We start from the raw sequence: 20,761 nt of genomic DNA on the forward strand, positions 1-20,761 counted from the left end.
AACCAGTAGGGCACAATAAAGTTGGTCTTAAAAAAAACGCCTTTGATTGACCACATAATACCCGTTTCAAAATGGTGCTGTTAAACGATGCGAGACAGTCCTCTTTCCCTTATTTGACGTTAGAATTATACTCTGCCTACTCGTTGGCCGGCCCGCTGTGATTGGCCAGCAACGTATATATGTGCTTGTAGGCCCTGACGTCACTGCGTGCTGCCGTACCGCTATCGTTGGTCTACCCGGAAGACCGTGAGGTTGAGAAACCATTGACGAAGAGGGACTCTAAAAAATAAGGTAAACCGCTAGATAGACTAATTTCCAGACAGAGTGGTGTTTGGGCCGCTACATCCTTTCTTCATTTGATTAGCTAAATAGACTTGGTAACAAATTAACTAGTTAACGCTGTCCTGTTTCGATTCTCTTTAGATGTAACACGTCCCCGACTGAAAAGATTAATAACACAGCTCTGGATACATTTGATCAGGACGGTTGTATTACCGTATCGTTATCTCTGGTACATCTATATAATTTTGGAGGAAAAGAACTTCAAATATAAAAGGTAAGCCTTTTTGGCGCCTAATTTGCCTAATGACCAGGTGGCAGCAGTATTCATATCCTTGTAAAAAATTGTCTTTGTAAATTCGTTACAACAAACAAAAGATGACTCCAGTCTCTGTTCTATTTAGTGCTGAGGTGTTGCTAGACACAATAGGATAACGGCTGCAAACCTTGATGAATAACAGATAATGAACAGGACTCCGGTATCGAATTAAGGTTAGCTCCTATTTTACTAATAAGTCCTTTAGAATAAACACTGTTTTTCATATAAAGTACCGTTAGAGTATCGAGTTAGTCGCCAGAGTAGGTTTTATATGCATAAAGTGATTTATATAAATAGATCTGTTTAGATAAAAAGAACAGATGACGAAAAGATCTTTAAAATGTAGGAATGGGTCTATAGGAACACTACTTGTGATATATTCACTGGCTTAATACGTCACCTGTGTTTCTACTGAATATACAAATTCGGCAGTAATCTGTTTAGAAGTGGTATTAGACCTACGTGGTAACAGATTAAATTAAATTTAACAGTGGTTCTTTCGACTTTTCTATGTGCAAGCTGAAAAACACCATCACATTTCTGTTCCCTTGGTTTTTTAGGAGGTTTTTGCCTGATTTACATTCATAGAGACTGTGACCCCGCCAAAAAGATAAAAAGATAACTAATGAGTGTATGCACTGTGCTGACAGATTTTTGAATCCTTTCCATCGAGCGTATGACGAGATACTCTGTACAGAATACCTTTTAAAACAAGTAAGCTTCCTGCCCCCCTGCCTTTCATTATAGCGGTGGTGTCTAGGTATAGCACAGAGGACGATAACATTAGTGATACACGTGGTGTCTTAAGCTTTTATTGGTGGTGGTATTGTATTCCGCTTTAAGATGCATTGTACATACGCAAAGACGTGTCCCGTAAAAATCTGCTACCTCCATGTAATCTAAGCATATGGGGTCGTTATGTTGATTGTGCAACGGTAGCGTGGTGATAGTTATTTCATTTTGACAAGAATGTTTTGGATGTATATTCCCTTTTCTCTATTTTCCTTCTTTTTTCGTTTGTAAAAACTCTTTCTGAAATTTCTTATTCAGTGATCACCTAACCTGTGAGGATTTCTGTAATTCATAGGGAATCTTGGGCAATTAAAAAAAACCTTTTTATGTATATATTATTGCAGGTATTCCCTGGGCATTATCGTTTCTGAATACATCTGTGGTCCTGATGAAGGTGGCACCTACGCCATCAAAACGCGTCGACCATTGACTTGACACTACTACTCTGCGTTTGCAGTTGATTTGTTAGTCACAGGAGGCTATTGTGTATCTTGTACCTCCAATGTTCAATTAACGATAACAAAAAAATTTTTTTACCTCTTCTCGATGTTTTTATGAGATGTATATGTATGAATGTGGAATGATGTGGGATGTGTGTAGATGTGACTGTGGGATGAGATAGATCCTTCGTGATCTATATTAGGTTGTCCCAGGGACTACTGCTAATGATTAATTAATTTAATGTACATTCACTGTAATGCACTTAATCAGTGAAATTTAAAAGTTTGAAATTTATTTTTGTGATAAGAAAAAAAGAAATATATTGAATTTTTTCAAAGAAAAACATAAAATGAACTAATGATAAAAAATAAAAAATAAATAAATTGAAAAATATTTCTTTGTGTTCGGTATCACTAATGTGTAGGCCCTTATGTTTCCCTTTCACAATTAAATTGTTTTCCATGAATAGAGGTCGTGAGGGAGTTTCTCTATTATGATTATTTGTTCAAGCACTCTCATTATGTCGTCAGTCATAGTATGTGTTTCTAATTCTTGTTCCAATTCCTTTATCTTGACAATTACCACTTCAAATCTTCTTTCTGCATGCATGATCACAGCATGCATTAATTTAAAAGAGCATTCATTTGTGTCATCGTGCCAGGTTTTTACGAGCTCTTCGTTCAGGGTAGGTAATTTAGAATTCTTAAAAATCTTGGTATTCTTTTATAGTCTATGTATTTTTCTAGTGATGTCATCTCCCACCACTTGTTGCTCAAATTCCATGATTGCGACATTGATTGTTCTATTTTTATCCTCTAATTTCTTTCAGTTGTATTCAGCACTATTGCTTTATCATCATTCAAGTGCTCACTAGTCCTTTCAAACCTCCGTTGCCTCCTTTCTGCCATAGCAAATTGTGGGACTCTAATCTCCTGTGGTTCACTTTAATTTTAATTGTTATCGATCTAATCCCCACTGCCCTCTCAATGTATTATTCTCATAAGGGTTTCCAAACAATGCCTTTTAATATTTATTCTTTTATTTATTTTATCTCCTCTGTATGCTATTCGAGGCCACCTGATATTACAAATAGAGCCAGCATTTCAGCTTTCCGGGTTTGCAAGCGGTTGCACTAAAGTATATATATATATATATATATATATCAAATTAATCCACCAGAAAAGGTTGAGAAGATGAACTTACATATATATCAGATGATTATTGTGGGCGTAAATAAGAAAGTTAGACACATTTGTGAGAGCAGTGTGGATGAATGCAGTTGGCAGAAGCCAGATTGTAGGGAGTTTAGTAAAATATTCTAAAATAAATAGATTTAAACAGTAGTTCACTCATATATTTGACAGAAAAATGGTAGTTGGGGGATCAAAAAGTACAAGAACAGACAAAGAGGTTACCAATCCGTTTTCAAATAAGAAAGTAGCATCACTATTATAATTGATTTAAAGCTTTCTGGTTAGGTACCAGAGAGCAGAGGGTGTGTAAAATGTGTAGAATGTTAGTATCAAATATATAGCTTTAGGGGCACAAAGGTATACAAGGAGGAGCATTATAAGTAGGAGGGTAAAGGTGAGGTGGGAAAGGAGGGTGGAGGAGAAGGAAGAAGTGTAGGACAGGAGAGAAGAGTGAAGCATTGAGAAAGTGTTAATTTTGTTCCTAATACTTGTGTTCTTAGAAGAGAAGTAGAATCAAAATTGCTGGCCAAAATACAAGAATTAAATATGAGGGATCAAAAATATGGTTAGGGTTTTGAATTAGGTGGGCTTGGAGTGACTTTATGAAGTCATAATAGTCTGTTGATCTCAATATTTCAGTTATGAGATCATTGAGGGCTGTGTACAGGTCTCAGGAGCTTGAGGGGTTGAGAGATTTGTTGATTACAAAAGTGTCTGCTCATTTGGGTCATGAATGAGTGAATTGTGGTCCTGATGCAAATTGGGAAGTGTCAGTCATCGGTCATTAGGAATTGAGGAGGCACTGAGGCAGGTGTATTGGTATGCGTATGTGTTCGTCACAATAGTTGAGGCAAAATGAAATGAAATTTCAAAAGTTTTGGATTTTGCCACAGATGTCAGTGGATAGATCGATGGTGAAGACTATATAACTGCAAAGATATCAAAGGAAGATGGGGAATTGAATGACTTCACTGATTCTTCATGCTGTCAGAGAAGGAGTTTGTGTGTGTTTTTATTTTAAGGCTGTGTATGTTTGGGTATTTTGCTAGAGATGCGCTGTTTGGAGTCGATTGATGATGGTACAGAAGAGCCACAGTTTAACTGCATAGGAGCATACTTCACACAATACATGTGATTTATTTAATTCAAATGCAAATTATAGTTAAAAACTATGTGAAGGGAACGATGGGGGTCATTAGGATGGCAGGCTGACTTTAGTTCGCCCGCCACCCTAGCGGTAACGGGACCGCCCGACTGCCATGCGGCGGTCCCGCCACCCTAATTATGATGCAACCACCGTGGTGGCAGTTGCATCTGGCGATTTCACATTGCGGCGGGTACTGCTGGCAGCAGCACCCACCGCAATGGTGAAATGCCATGTTGTGCATTTCCATGCACAATGTGGTAGGCACCGCTCGGTGCCTGCCACCTTGTGCATGGACATGCAGGACATGCCAAGTGCAAGTTCACTCCCTGCACCCCCAACCCCTGCAACAGGCGCCCTGAACAAGTCCCCGCCTGCCTTTGAATCCCAGCATCATAATATGGATGACAGTGCCTGCTAGGCACCGCCACCATATGTGAGTCCCAGCTCCGCCCGGCTGGCAAACGTAACGATTGCCGATCGTCATAAAAACGGCTGATGGACTTTCCATCCGTCGCGATACCTACCGCCATCTTAATATGGCGATGGGTAATTCACTCTACGATCCGCATGCCATCGTAAACAGCCCCTATGTGTTCAAATTCTGGGCATTGTTCTTTGACACACACGAGCAACAGTTGACTCAATTATAATGGTATGCAAAACAGAAGGGATACTTAATCGTGGTGTGTATGGCAGGATTTACTGAATAAGGGCTCAATTGTGGGTAATATTTTGGATGTGAATGAAACAAATATTTATTCCAAAACATCATGCAATGTAAAACTCATGTCCAAAATATTGACAGTACAAAAACAATGTGAACCAGAATATCAAAGGTAAGAATAGGTATTTTATGTATTTAAAAATATATATTGCTGTATATAATATCATCTGCATTAAAATAGTTGTAGTAAATATTCTTTTTTGATCTAATATACAATAGTACCCATATTAATTGTAAGGGTTAGATTTATTAATAGAATTGATTTTAAACCTACATATATATTTAAATATAGATTGTAATTTGTTAATGTGTATTTTTTAAATTTAAGAAGTTGATTGGTAAATTATAACTGTAGTGGTCGGTTGTAGGGGAATCAGATGAGAAGCCGAACCTCTTTAAATTGCCACACTTTCCTAATCATTGTTTAAGTTGAATTGGAAATAGTAAATATAGCCCCTTTCCCTGCTGTTGCATCGGTTGTATTGGTAATAGTAAATGTAACCACTTCAAAGGCCAACACTTTGAATTAGAATGGGAAGTCAAACTTCTCCAAAGTCCAACATTTTCCCTACTGTTGTAAATATTGAAATGGGAATAGTGAATGTAACTTCTCTAAATTCTAACACATTCCCTAGTGTTGCTTAGATGGAAGTGGGAATAGTAAATTTAACCTCTCCAAAGCCAGCACCATTCCTACTGTTGTATAGGTTGGTGTTGGAATAGTAATCTAACCTGTCCTCAGAGTGCCTTGGTTCTGCTTATGTTGGAGTAGGAACTCTAAATGTAACTCCTCCAGATAGGAGCACTTTTATTTTTGTAACTTTTGTTTAACCCATTAACCGCGGCGCAAATTCCACTGAGGTGCGGGAGTTTTAATGAGTGGGCGAGTCCGCGTCAGCCAACGGACGTGCGCAGCACTAGCCAGGTAGTGCTCGCGACAGCCGTTGGCCGACGCGCGCACCGAACAGGATAAATTAGAGTTACATTACTTAATTTTGTTTGTGCAATATTTTGTATTTTTTCAATATTTATATTACTTAAAACATAGTAGTCTATCTCTTTCCTTTTGTCTCCTCTCCTTGGCTCTTCTTCTTTACTCTCTTTTTCTTCCTTCCATTATACTAGACTTCTCTGTGTATAATTGTCTTCTTTTTATGATGTAATTTTTCTACTCACCTGTGTGCTTCCTTTTTATATTTTTAAACATTATGTCTAGCTCCTCCTTTTTGTTTTTATATCAATGGTTTTGACAATGATGTATTGGAATGTCAGATGTCTGAATTTCTCAATCAAAAGACAGAGTCTTGACTCATCTGTCAAAGTTTAATGCACACATTGCTTTCTTGCAAGAATCCCAACTCACAGACAGCGAGTCTGTGAAATTACGTAAAGAAGTATTCTTCTCACCGAGTAACTGTAAAACGCATGGAGTAATTTTTCTATGACACAAGTCATTACATATCACTCTGGTGTTCCAAGAAATTGAAGGTAGGTGGGTATTGCCTAAATTGTGTATTGACAAGATTGTGATTGTTCTTTTTAATGTTTATGGTCCTAATTCTCCAGATTGTCAGTTTTGGTCTAGTATTTTCCAGAAACGTTTACAATATCCAAATGATAAACTAGATTTAGCAGATGACTGTGACGATTTTGTTGATCCCTTCATTGACAGACACTCCTCAGCTCACAAACAAATTGTAATAAACATTTGTACAAACTATTAATGCCACTTAGCATATGCTTGGCGATGATGCCATCCTACCCTAAGGGAGTATACATATTTTTCTCGGTTACATCACACATACACATAGTCTTGGATTGACTATATTTTCATCTCACACACTCTCGCTCAATCTTTATACTCAGCAGATATTGGCTCCATCTTGAGCACTTTTAGTATACTTTTACTATACTTCTCACACACAATATTTATTGTAACAACATATCAACGCTAAGCTTCAATTTAACAAGGTTTCCACTGAAAACACATTCGCCTATCTCCTTTGAATCCTGCGCAAAATACTATGGAGGTCAAGACATATCTGGGGAATGATTGGCAAGCTATTTTAAAATTAAACAAAAAATTGCATAATTGAATCAATCACAGATGTTACTGACACAACACACTATAAAGACTTGGACATTTAAGACCTTTTACACTAATTCATACCTATCAGAAGACATACCCTCAGATTCTGAAGTCTTACAATACTTGTTATCTGCTCAAAAAACGGACTCTACCCAAATAGATTTTTGATCTTAAGAAATATGCATTACACATACAGAGCTGCCTCCCGCATTGAGATCCCTTAAAAAGGATAAAGCCCCAGGATCAGACAGTTTTACAGATGAATTTTAAATGCACTTTCCCAAACTTCTTTTCCCAGATTATGTACTTTATTCCACCTTTTCTGACTCTTTTCATACTGGACACAGCTGCATTATCACAGAGGATGGGAAGGACACACATTATTGCAAGAATTATAAACCTATTTCTCTCATTAACTTAGATTGTTAGATTTTATCTAAAGGACTGACATCTAGATTAGAACTCTTTCTCCCCGGCATCTTGGGGAAGGATCAATCAGGTTTTGTCAAGGGTAGATACTTTTCAGATAATTCTTGCATGTTCTTCAATATTGTCTCAAAATTTGCCGGTTTGTCTGAATCTATGGCAGCCATCGCCTTAGATGTCGAGAAGGCTTTCGATCAGGTATGTTGGAAATTCCTATTCTACACTCTTGCTTGGTTTGGCTTTGGCTCTAAAATTACCACTTTAATTTATCTTTTGCACTCTTCTCCTCAGGTTGCCAGCTGTGCCAATGGTTTGACCTCCCCATAATTCACCCAGTAGTAGCCAGCATGGATCAGAGATGGCGGGGCAAACAGTGAGAGGGTGTAAGGGGATTATAATAAAAAAGAAAAAAGACTTACCTTACCACCACGTCCCTCTGTCATCACTCCTCAGGAATAGAACAGGAAGCAGGCAGCCAGGCTACCCTGACCAATCACTATGTTGCAATGCAGCGTTGTGTTTGGTAAGCATCCAGACTCCCCTGACCAATCACAATGCTGCAATTCAGCATTTACCATTTTTATTGGTCTGAGCACTGTTGTTTGGTGGTCAGCCAGGGACTGGGTGCCTGGGCATGTTCTCCAAACAGGCTGGTAATGCAGCCTGCATGGAGAACATGCAAAGTTCGTATGACTGGTCGCCGGCCCAAAACCATTGCTGGACTTGCGTGGTACTTGCGACATGACTCCAGCAATGCGCTGCCCTTACGCCGAACAGATGCATCACGCATCTGTCTATCCATGCGCCACGGTGCGACACGTTGTAAATGCAGTGCATCCATGGTGGCGCACGTATTTTTTAACGTGTCACAATTTAACTGGCGCATCCCTGCTAATATGCAGGGATGCACCAATTCTTGTAAATCTGCCCCAGCATGTCAAACTAGCTGCATCTGCTGATGATATGTTGTTATTCGTATCAAAATCTCTTTCTTTACTTATGGCTTTCTTATCAAAAGTTCCCTTTAATGCTTCAGTATCCAGTAATAAAATCAACAACAACAAAAGGGACAGTTTACCCTTGAACAATTTCACTTTGAAGCATGATTTTTCTTCTTCGTGCTTTAAGTGGCAGTCTAAACAACGTAAATATCTAGGCCTTTCATTCACCCTGTCCCTTCCCACTTCCATTTCTTTCAATATGGATGCTTGCATCCATAAACTCACCTTATTAACTTACGGATGGCATCCTCTATATTTATACTAGCGGGGTCAACTTGACACCATCAAGATGATGTCGGCTCCCTTTATCCTTTTTACTATCTCTATCACTCCGTTGAATATTACTCTTAAATCACACACAAAAGTGTACTCAATATTATCCTAAATTCTTTGGAACCATAAAAAGGCTCTTGTCTTCACTTAAACTAAGAATCCCAAAGCTGAAGGTGGAGTGAATTTTCTTGATTTTGCCAAGTACTAAAAAGCATTTTTCATACATACATTTATACATTGGGTCAAGCCTTCTTCACCATTACCTCCATTGTGGGTAGATCAGGAATGCGCGTTCTTATCGTCTTTTTTATTTCATCAATACTTATCTTTCATTCAAAAACACCAAAGTCGTTCTTATCCAATCTTCAGGAATACCTGTAAACTATTAGCCTCCGTCAGTTCATCTTTTCCACAGACTTGCATTCCTTTCTAGATTCTACCATGTGGCACAATCTTTACATACAAATCAACAATAAACCTTTTTTTTGGCAAACTTGGAGGGCCAGAGGGCTAATTTGGGGAAATCAATTATATAATCAAGACTTCCTTATTTCATTCTCACAAGCACATATACTCTTTGGCCCATCATCTACTTTTTGAAATAGATTTATAACTCTACAGAACATCAGTTCTCAAACATACACATACTTTGAATCCTTTTCTTCATCTACTCCAATGCCATCCAATGCTCTTGCTGACATTTACACACACATTCAAAGGCTGCTCACATTTATTCACTTGGTCAATCTACTGCTAGTGAGAGACCCAAATCTAACATTAATCTTGCTTGCGAAAATGATCTATCACTTTACCCATTTCAACTTGGAGACATATTTGGATTAAAATTAGGAAATCCTCCTAAGCAGCGAAGACGATGCATTTCTTTTTTTCTTCTACAATAGACTTATTTTACCACCCATATTCCTACGTAAGATTAACCCGGAGATTCTGGATACTTGCTGGACATATTCCACACAACAAGCTGATTTGAAACACTTGGTATTCACATAATTCTACATTTCTACTTTCTGAGCACAAGTTTGGTACCAAATCAACTCTATATTCTATTCCAACATACCTTATTCTATTTCTGATGTGTTTTTGGGAATTGTATCTGATACATGGGCACATTTTTTATTTAACATGAAAATATTGGACCGGTGATTAGCAGTTGCCGCTCTGTAAAAAGTAAACACTGGAAGGACTTTACGCAATTATCATCTAAAGCATGGTTGTATGCAGTTTGCTATAATCATTGATTGGACACTGCTTATATGCACTCTATATCACTTGTTTTGAAACGAAATGACCTTTGGACACAAATTACTCGGTTCCTTGATAACTCTGCAAATATGTCATTTGCCCCTCCACCCAGTTCATAAGAAGTCCTCCAACACCCTCGGCTTCCTAATTCTAACCTTATTGTTTTTTATTATGCAACATTTGATACATATTTTATTGCTTATTCTCTGTTTATAATCAGGCACATATATGACTAATATACACACTTCCCTCCTTTTTTCTCGTTCCCTACAACCAATAGTTTTGTGTTACTCTAATGTATTCATTCTTTAAAGCTTAAGAAAAACCAAGCATTTGCAATGCAATAGGTCTCGCATTCACGCAAGTTTGAGCTATTAGCATTGTAAAATGACAATGCCTTTTATTTATGTTTTGGGTTTTAAAACATAAATAAAAGGCATTGTCATTTACAATACTTATAACTTAAACTCTCGCAAATGCAAGACCTATTGCATTGCAATAATGGGCCTTCTCGACCGAGTGTTAGATTGTAAATAACATCGGAAGACACCGGCCTGCGATGTCTTCAAAGTAGTGATAAATAGTGCAGTGAAGAAGACACCAAGTGTGAAGTGAGAGTTCCATATGATCTGAGCTATAAAAACTAACAAAGTGCTCCAACACCTTTCGCTCTGTGATTACACTGTCATGGCTCAGGAGGAAGAGTGGAATGGAGGGGGCTATTTCCTGCCATCTCCGTGATTTGAGTGTGCGTTGTGTAATTTAATTGCAATATTTGTCTAATAAAATACACTCCAGCTGTAGTAGGGCCCAGGCTTCACCTCCTGTTGCAGGGCAGTCTGTGCTTTATGGCAGGCATGGAGGAAGGGAGGGATGGTCTTGGCTGTAGATCCGGCCTCATACAGTGCCCCTGTTTTTACTAGTGAGAAAGAGGCACTGAGGTGGTGATATTTGTGATGGTGGTATTGGTATTGGTGGTGGTATTGGTGGTGGTGTTATTGGAATTAGTGGTAGTGGTATTGGTATTGGTATTGTAGGTGGTGGTATTAGTGGTGGTTGTATTTGCCAGCGGAATGGGATGCAATCCTGTTGGATTTCTGCACAATCTGGCAGAACTGGGCAGAGGAACTAGACAACACACCTGTGTGGGTTGCGGACCAGACCCTAACAGAATAGACAGAACACAAGGGACCAACCAGAACAGGCATGATATGTTCAACCACATGCACAGGGCAAATGGTGTGATGCTCCTCATTGACGCTTACCCAGGCCACACAGCTTAACAAGCAACAGGCACCACCTGAGAGATAAGGGCCTAAAAGGGGACATGCAAATAAGCCAACACACAAACAAGTGATGCGTGTCGAAAGATAGATAGGTAACACAGAAGGGTGATATACTATGTATAACGTGCTGCGTTGTTTAATGCCTCAACTTTGAGGGTTAACGTGTTCTTAACCTTGTTATATCACTGTTATGTAGTAAACTGTTTCATCATATATTCACTAGGACAATGCAGCCATTATTGTAAGGTTGAGTAAGAGTCTGATGTTTAATTGAAAAAACCTGCGTTGTGAATTGGCTCAGGAACATTATTGAGTAAAAACTGCATTATTAAACAAATGCCTAACATGATGCAAACTACAACTATGTAAATCAATAAACAAATTTAAACAAAAACAAATTGGTGATGATGGTATTGGTATTGGTGGTGGTATTTGTATTGGTGGTGGTGGTGGTGGTACTGGTGGTGGTGGTATTGGTGGTACTGGTCGTATTGGTATTGGTGGTGGTGTTACTGTTGGTGGTATTAGAGGTATAGGTGGTGCTGCTATTAGTATTGGTGGTGGTGGTGGTATTGGTGGTGATAGTATTGGTATTGGTGGTGGTATTCATGTTGGTGTTGGTATTGGTTTGGTGATGGTGGTGGTGGTGGTATTTGCAGTGGTATTGGTGGTGGTGGTGATAGTGGCAGTGGTATTTGGTGGTGGTAGTTGTAGTGGTGGAGGTGGAGGTGGTGGTATTGATGTTGGTGGTATTGGTGGTGGGGTTGGTGGAGGTGGTATTGGAAGTGATAACATTTGTGGTGGTGGTATTTGTGGTGGTGTTATTGGTGGTGGTGGTATTTGTGGTGGTGTTATTGGTGGTGGTGGTATTGGTGGTGGCGGTGTTGTTGGTGGTGGTAATAGTGGCATTGGTGGTGGTAGTATTGGTGGTGGTATTGGTGATGGTGGTATTGGTGGTGGCATTGGTGGCGGTGATATGGATGGTGGTGGTATGGGTGGTATTGGTGGTGGTATTGGTGGTTGTAGTATTGGTGGTGGTAGTGGTATTGGGGTAGTGGTGGTATTTGTGGTGGTGGTATTAGTGGTAGTGGTATTAGTGGTGGTGGTATTGGTGGTATTGGTGGTGGTAGTGATATTGGTGGTGGTGGTATTGGTGGATGTGGTGGTATTGGTGGTGGTGTTGGTGGTGGTGTTGGTGGTGGTGGTGGTATTGGTATTGGCAGTGGTGGTATTGGTGGTGGTATTGATGGTGGTGGTGGTATTTGTGTTATTGGTGGAGGCATTGGTAGTGGTGGTATTGGTGGTGGTATTGGTGGTTATGGTGTTAGTTGAGGTATTGGTGATTGTGGTTTTGATGGAGATGGTATTGGTGGCAGTGGTGGTAGTGGTGGTGTTGATGGTGGTTATGGTATTGGTGGTGGAGGTATTGGTGGTAGTGGAGGTGGTGGTATTGATGGTGGAGGTGGTATTGGTGGTGGTTGTATTGGTGGTGGTGGTATTGGTGGGGGTATTAGTGGTAGTTTTATTGGTGGTGGTGGTGGTGGTAGTATTGGTGGTGGTGATGGTATTGGTGATGGTGGTGGTATTGGTGGTGGTGTTGGTGTTGGTATTGGTGTTGGTATTGGTGGTGGTATTGGCTGTGGTGGTGATATTGGTGGTATTGGTGGTGGTGGAATTGGTGGTGGTGGTATTGGTGGAGGTGATGGTATTGATGGTGGTGATATTGGTGATGATGGTATTGGTGGTGGTTGTTGTGTTGTTGTTAAAAAAACAGGCTTTTGAAAACAACCCATCAGGTGGCTTTAGTACAGAAATGTAACACAGATGTGCTGTTGTCAGCTTCAGCCCATTAGCACACAATTATGTGCTACCTGGAATTCACATGACTTAATTCCCTAATCATTTCTAAATCCATTTTACTTGGAGGGTTGAAACAGACACAAGATAATGCTGGGTTAAAGTTATTAAAAGCAGCCACCCCTGTTACGGGGAAGCCATGCTGCTTAAACAAACACAAGTGGTTTCAGCGTAAGAAAACGCATGTCCGGCCTGCAGTAAGAGAAACTCAATAAAGTAAATAGTGCTTGCAGACTAAATTACAAGTCCCTTGGAACAACCGAAGTAAAGGGGCCAGTCACCATGGGAGGTTACAAATGAAGACAAGGCCGTACTAAGGATGGATTAACAAGCCTATTAACAAAACCGAAGGCAGCATTTACGAAAGACAATGACAAAAGCCAATGAAAAATATGGGAGGAGAGTGGGTGTGGCTTCTCTCCCTTACTCTATTACAGCAGTCTCGCAGAGCGAGCAGGGGATGCGCGCTGCCGCTAGGCTCGACCAGAAAAAGAAAACCCCAAGAGACTGCAATCATCATGCACCATCAGATTTGCAGCACCCATGCACCTGCAGATTTCACCACGCCAACCTGTAATACAATAGCCAAATGAGTATATGGCGCTGGGCAGTGGTAGACTCCAGGCTGTCCCAACCAAGACTTAGGGGAGCTATTGTCCTAATTGATGTGGTGTTCCAGACAGTCATAAATGCTATGGTGTCAGAGAAGTAGAAAAGGGAACCTTTATAGACATACACAGAAAAACGTTGGCACCTGGGACATAGCAGGAAGTGTAGTAAGAGAAAATAAATAAGGAAACTTACCCAAATTGGGAAGTTATCAATGGAAGTGGCACAACAACCTCCAACTGCTCTATATGCAAAGTGGCACAAAAATGAAACAGGAAGGATTTGGATAAATGTAGGGATTGATTGGAGGTCCTTTGACCTTTTTTTCATAGAAAGAAAATACTGCTTTGCAGGTGTGAAGAAGTGAGTGTGAATGGGCACACTCTCTCGATTAGTAAGCGATGGGACAGTGACAGGAAAGAGGAGGTAATAGACAATTGTGAGCTGCTCATATATAAACATAGCTATCAACTAGTGGCATTCCAACTTATCTGGAACATTGTCTGACAGACTAGTGATTAGCACTTAATAAGGAATGATTATTGTGAAACTTGATTTGAGGCGATCTGATGATTAGGATACAGATATGTGAAGTGCATATTACTGTTATGCAGTATCTCTGGGCCATTTTTAAAGCTGCCCATGTCATGAAAAGTATCAATGGGGCCTACTATTAGTAGCGACAATAATGCATTTCAGGATGGTCATTTTGAATTTGCAAACATGGTTGTGATTGATTTCTGTCGAAATCTGGTTAGGTCCTTCACTCCGAATATTTCTTCTTGAATCTAGTGTTGTCATAAAAGGACAGCAATTCAGGGAGGAACTTGTACTTTCCGGATGTATATCCATATTTGACAGATACAGAAGACTGATAAGTTTAAGCAAAAATTATGTGGAGTTGGACTTCCTGATATTGGTTTATAGTGGTTTCTGGTTTCTGGCTTCTTCCTTCTTCATAAAGTTATTGCTCCTATCTTTATCTACAGAAACAGTATCAGGAAACATATTGTTAGTTCTCAGGTGTCAGAGGTGCATTTCATTCTTATGTACACGTTAGTACTGTTTAAAGTTGATTGGCAACATCATTGATGAAGGGAAAAGAAAGAAGGAAGATTTTTGGGAAGAACTAAAATTATCTTGTTAAAAGGAACAAAACGTCAATAAGATAATATGAAAAGCAAATTGCCTAGAGTAGAAGCACAATTTAACTGTAAGTGTAAAAATACTCCTTCAGCTGTTCACATTTTCTGTCACAGCAGGACCTACAATGCTACTCAATGCAACTTTGAGAGTCATCTTTTGTTGGTTCAGACTGTTGGATGGTAATTCAAAATGAAAACATTTGGAGTCCGAATTTACAACTTTTCAAACCACGGTGACCTTTGAATGACATACTGCTGGACCTGAGGTGTTTCTGGTTTGTTGGTTGACTCATGGATTTTTAAACTGGAAACTCTCCTGAATTTAATTATGCACATGTTCTGATTTTACCCTCACCTCCTGATTTTCCCCACACCACTTTTAAAAACTATGGGCAATCTTCTTTTTCACTTATTTTTATCTTAATGTATTGTCTTTTTTAGCTTCCATTTGGTTAGAACCTTTGAATTGTTTACTTTAAGTTCAATTGCTTTGTTTTTGCAGTAACACATATTTAGCCACATTGATTTGGCCTGGTAGCCACTGTTGAGCGTAGAATGCTTACAGATTATATGCCCACAACTGTGGAATGTCTATGTAGAGGTTGCCCAAGACATCAGTTTCCCAGACCGTAGGAAGTTCACTTTTGGCGATATATCTCAAAGAAAAGTAATAAGAATGGTTCCTACAAAGCGCACTATGCTGCACAAAGTGCATAACAGAACTAGAATGATGATGTTAATATTTGCTGCACGGGCTTTAATTGAAGGTTTGTCATTAACAGTCAGGGTACATACAGAATACTCTCAGTGAGAAAAACACATCTCAAAATTTATAGGAAAAACACATATGTGTCCTATCTCTATATCGCTTCTCAAGGGTGTGTAAATGTCAGTTCAGTATATCAAATATACCCAATCAATGCTTTGAAGTGTTAAGAGCACTGATTTTCTTTTTTTTAACTGGATTACATGAAACTTGTAACAATATAGTGCATATGCCCAAATATAGCTTCGAATTGTGGGAACTATGAGAATGTGACCCAGTGCTTGCAAATGACGTGCTACTTCATACAACTAATTCAAACACAACTATTGTAGACATTGAAAAGAAATAGCTTTGGAATTAAGACTGGAGTCTGGATTCAGGCTAAACTAATGCTGAGAATAGGTCAAGCTCATACCAATAATGCGGCTAACAAATGGAACTATATATAGGGAATACTTTGACAAACCTGTCGGCCAACAAAAAGTCCATGTTATCAAAATTAAAAGATTATCTAAAACAATGCAAATATTTATCTTACATTTAATAGAATGAATACTTCAAGAAAGAGCCCTTTATTGCGGGATCACCCCCACCTTTTTGGACTAGTGCTACTGTTTTTTTTTCTCTGTGACATTGCTAATCATATCCCAGTGCATGTGGCATGGTAAACTTGGCAAAACCCTAATTTGCATATTTAACTTTCTTCTGAGGCCAAGGTGTGTGGGGAAGAGATAAACTCTTGGCATTGAAAGTTGGATGCCACCTGTATGCTGCAGCAATTTGTGTGACATCCGCTAGTGTGACTGGGAAAACATGGTTTCAGGCCTTTCAATGTAGTCTGACTAATGCATTTTAAACCTGTGGTCCAAAATGTCAAAATAGCACTTTTAACAATGAAAAAAATATATTATATATTATTAAGTCACCCCTTGAAGCCCACACGATAGATAAATGGTATCTAAAGCTGGGATATGTAGTGCTTTAATGTTAACATATCCCTACAGAGACAAGGCCATAAAAGTTTTTCTCGCTATGGAATGCTCTATGAGAAAACTGAAGCATAGATAATAAATGACATTAAATATTAATTCTGCTATCTTAAGTTTGAATTGGCTTGGAATGCGCTTAAGCTAATGTTTTAATATTTAGTAAACTCCAATGTAGAGGCAAAGTCATATTTTTAATGCATATGTAGGAAAAGTGACTTTTATAATATGACCATTTCACTGTTTGAAGCTCATGAGGCAAATTTTGCATTAGCTCTCAAGTAACTGCTCAGCCAGTACTTGGCCTTTATGAGGTGTTAAAACTGTGCAATTTTCTGGTACAATGGCCAGGGTATGGGGAGGTGGCTTTTTTCTCCTGGAAGGAAGGGAGGACCAGGTACTTCATTAACTTTTAAAGGTGATTACCCTCTCAAAATTAAATGCAAGGTAAGACCTGGTGAAAGTACACTTTTGATTCCCCCGTCAGTATGGCCCCAGGCCCAGTGGGAGGGGAGCTGTCCCCAGAACAGGTTTTTGAGTGACCAAAGAGGAGAGGGCGGCTCTTTTTCATTGCCATACTTCTGGGTGGGAATCCAGGCTTTGCCCAAAGCAGGAAGAGTTGTTTCTTCTCAAATTTTATGAGTAAAGTGCTATGTGGAACGTTTTTGCCATATGGAAAACAGGAACTGATATAAAAGTGAGGAAGGCTCCCAATTGCAACCTTTACCTCATTGATTATGGAGGAGCCAAGAATCATTCCCACCCACTAGCTGATGCCAAATATAACTATGGCACCCTAAGGCACCCTCTCTGGATTGGTAAGAAAAACATGAGAAGGACGGCAACTCCTGTTTGATACCTATGAGGAGACCTGAAGGGCTGGACCTACCCCCCACTTGAATAAGTCCAAGGGGTAATTGGTTGATTTTCTGTGCGGCTACAGGGTCACATTAAGCTAGAAGAAACCTTTTTCCTGAAGTGCACAGATGACCATTAACAACTTGAACTGGAATAGACCCTAGTGGTAACCTCTGCTGGAGTGAATCTTGACCTCCAAGTGCTGTTCCTAGAACTCTAGAAATGTAGGACTTAGAAGCTTTATAGACTCCCAGCCTCCATTAGACCCAAGCAAATCACCCAACCCAATTCACTCAAGGCACTTGGAGCTTCTTCACAGTAGCAAATGCTTTTCAGCTGGCCCTCGGCGAGAAAGTATCCGGCCTTGTGGAATTTATTGTCTGGTACACACTGCAACCTAGTCACTGGAGGATTCAAATCTCTTAGAATCTGACGGATAGCTCATTTCTCCATCAGGTCGACAAACTAAATTACTCTGTTGCCCTGGCGAAGGTACAACCTGCTAGATTTAGGAATGACCGCCATTTTTCAAAGCATTGCCAGGAACCACTGTTAAGTTTTTGCACAGGGTTCAGTTAACCTTTTCTTCTTTATTTCAAAAACAAAAATCCAAAGCAGATTTTAAAAAAAATTGAAAATGCACACCTCACCATGAGAGTGCTCTCCCATGGTGAGGGGAGCATTTAGCAGTTTCCCTTGTCCCTTACCACAAGGACTTTCTTGGCAGTGACGGGCAGTGAAAACTGACCACTAATTCTGCCCATCTAAAGTAAGGGTGTAATTAAAAGTCTGCCTCTTACGATCCAAGCCCCACAGGGTTTTATCAAGTCTAGTTTCCACAATGATTAAACAAAATGTCTGCCTGCATCTAGATTCGGCAAGCAGACCATTATGTTGATAGTAACCATACTCCATCGCCGCTGCAACAGAGTATGCTTATCACCAACATATAAAGTGGGGCCTAAGTAAGAACATCTAATTGACAGAGTGAAGGCAGCAGAGGTATCTGGCCAATGAGAGGACTTATCTATGCATGAAAAATACATTTTCCCACTTGAATCTCTCCCTGCTAAAAACAATGGCTTCAGCTCGACCTCATCAAATGGGTATCTGACTTCAAGATGACTTCCTCAAATACAACATTTAACCCTGCTCCTCTGGAGGATTTCAACTTTCATTTCAGAGACCACGTCCCAGGGTAAAACCTGCATCCAGGACAAACCAGGTTGGTGTATCCAACCAGCACTCCCTCACTCTTGGCCTGAAATTGCTCCAATGTTACAGTCAACTGTGACCATAGACTTCCATTGAAGCTTAGTACTTGTTAACACTTAAATCATCAAAAATGCATGTAAGGCTATTCATCTTTGGTACTCCTCCATACTTTTTGCCTCACCTCTCCAGTTTTCTGAATTTTGATTTTGTTGGCACTAGATCTCTGTGCACTTTACCACTGCTAACCAGTGCTAGAGTGCTTGTGCTCTCTCTTAAAACATGGCTTACACTTGATTGGCAAAATCATTTTACTTATAAGTCCCTAGTATATGGTAGTACATGTACTCAGGGTCTGTAAATTAAATGTTACTAGTGGGTCTGTAGAACTAATTGTGCCACCCACTTAAGTAGCACTTTAAAACATGTTTCAGGCCTGCCACTGTAGCCTGTATGACAGTTTAAACTGCCAAACCAACCTGGCAATATAAGCCTTTGCAAAGCCTAAATCTAAGTTTTTAAAACATATATATGTCACTCCTAAGGCAGACCCTAAACAGCCCTTAGGACAGTGTGAATTTTGTTTAATAAGTAGCATATGTGTTTTTAAGTTGTATGTGTCTTTTTCACTACTGCACGGCCTGTTTCTTCCTTTGAATAACATGGGGTAACATTCTTACATTTAATAAGTGCTAACATTTGATTGGGAACAGATAAGAAGGTCAAATGTGGAAACCAATGAATTGTAATTTAAAAATCCTCCTTATTGATAAAGTCAGATTTAGACCACAAGTCTGAAAATGCCACTTTTAGAAGGTTGGTATTTTCTTATCTGAACCATTTGATGCCTGCTGCCTGTGTCATGGATAATATGACTGTGAGTAGCTTGATAGTTGGTCTTTGGGTATTCCTCCCAGATAGTGAGACAAAAGGAGACTAGGGGTTGGCAGTGGGGCAGAGCAGTTACCTGATCTCCTTACATTTCAAAGGGCTGGCTCCAACACACACACAAAGGTCTCTGACACTAGTCTTGTGTCACCCTACACTATTTGGTGCCTGAGCAGGGAAAAGGAAGAACTTTCCAGAACAAAATATAGGGGTAGCCAGGATGTTAACCCCACTTCAGAGGCTGGCACTAGTTATAAATATTGGAACCTCTGAATCCCCTCTTCAGTACACTACTAGACCTGTGGAAAATGTCCAGAATGCTTGCCATGCATTCCAAGCTCCACATACCTTGAACTCTACACCTGGCTTCTGCTGGAATGATTCTTGCGGGAAAATGGGAACACTATCTGGATAATAGTGTGCACAATCGCAATGGTTAAGGGTTACTGTGATGTCAGAAAGAAAGGCTAGCAAGGACCCAACCGGCTGTATTACCAATATTGCTTTTAAACATCAAATAATGTATAGATTTGTACATAAAGTAAAAAACATGATAGTGCTAGGTGTCCCCAGTGAAATTGGAACCAAAAGTAAAGAAAAAGCTTTTAAATTGGTGACATATGTGACTTGGTTTCCACAAAAAACCACCATAAACAATTATACAATGATCACCACCACTGTATACAATAATCAGGCTGATTGAATTGGCTCCTTTTGATAGATTTCCGATGACGTTTTGACCCTTTAAAACAATATAGGATCTCTTCAGGACCTATGGGTGTAGGGACATCTGAAAGGCGATTGTGCAGCGACGTGAAGAGTGTGAAACACCGGTTGAGTGAAAGAAGTAATAAAAGATACTCACAAGGGACCCGCCGAGTACCCTTTATGAGTACTGGGGTAAAGGGCTGGCAACCTCAAGGATGCAACGCACGGTCAATGCCGGAGGATGAGATTAGTGGTGCGCCCCGTCTTTGGTGAGAGCAAGCAGATCTCGTCATTGAACCAAGGTAGATGGATCAGTCGGATCTACCCTTCTGCGATGATTTGACATGCACGCATTCATTCACAAGAAGGCACCTGGACATGAAGACACGATACAGTTCCCGTGTAAGCTAACCAACTTACAGACATAGTTGCTACCACACTGCGTGTGCAATTGGCATCCATCCCGAGATCTACTCGCTCTCACCAAAGACAGAGCACA

At 39.8% G+C, this 20,761-nt stretch overlaps 1 long non-coding RNA gene across 1 annotated transcript; it reads left to right on the plus strand.

The window, feature by feature from the left end:
• The first annotated feature begins 219 nt into the window (after positions 1 to 219).
• On the plus strand, positions 220 to 2,086 carry LOC146829325 (uncharacterized). Its single transcript, XR_014961955.1, has 3 exons — positions 220 to 291; positions 424 to 556; positions 1,735 to 2,086. It is a non-coding gene; the product is annotated as an uncharacterized LOC146829325 (long non-coding RNA).
• Positions 2,087 to 20,761: the final 18,675 nt, after the last annotated feature.

Source organism: Triturus cristatus, chromosome 5_2 (assembly GCF_964204655.1).
Source record: "Triturus cristatus chromosome 5_2, aTriCri1.1, whole genome shotgun sequence".
NCBI lineage: Eukaryota > Metazoa > Chordata > Amphibia > Caudata > Salamandridae > Triturus > Triturus cristatus.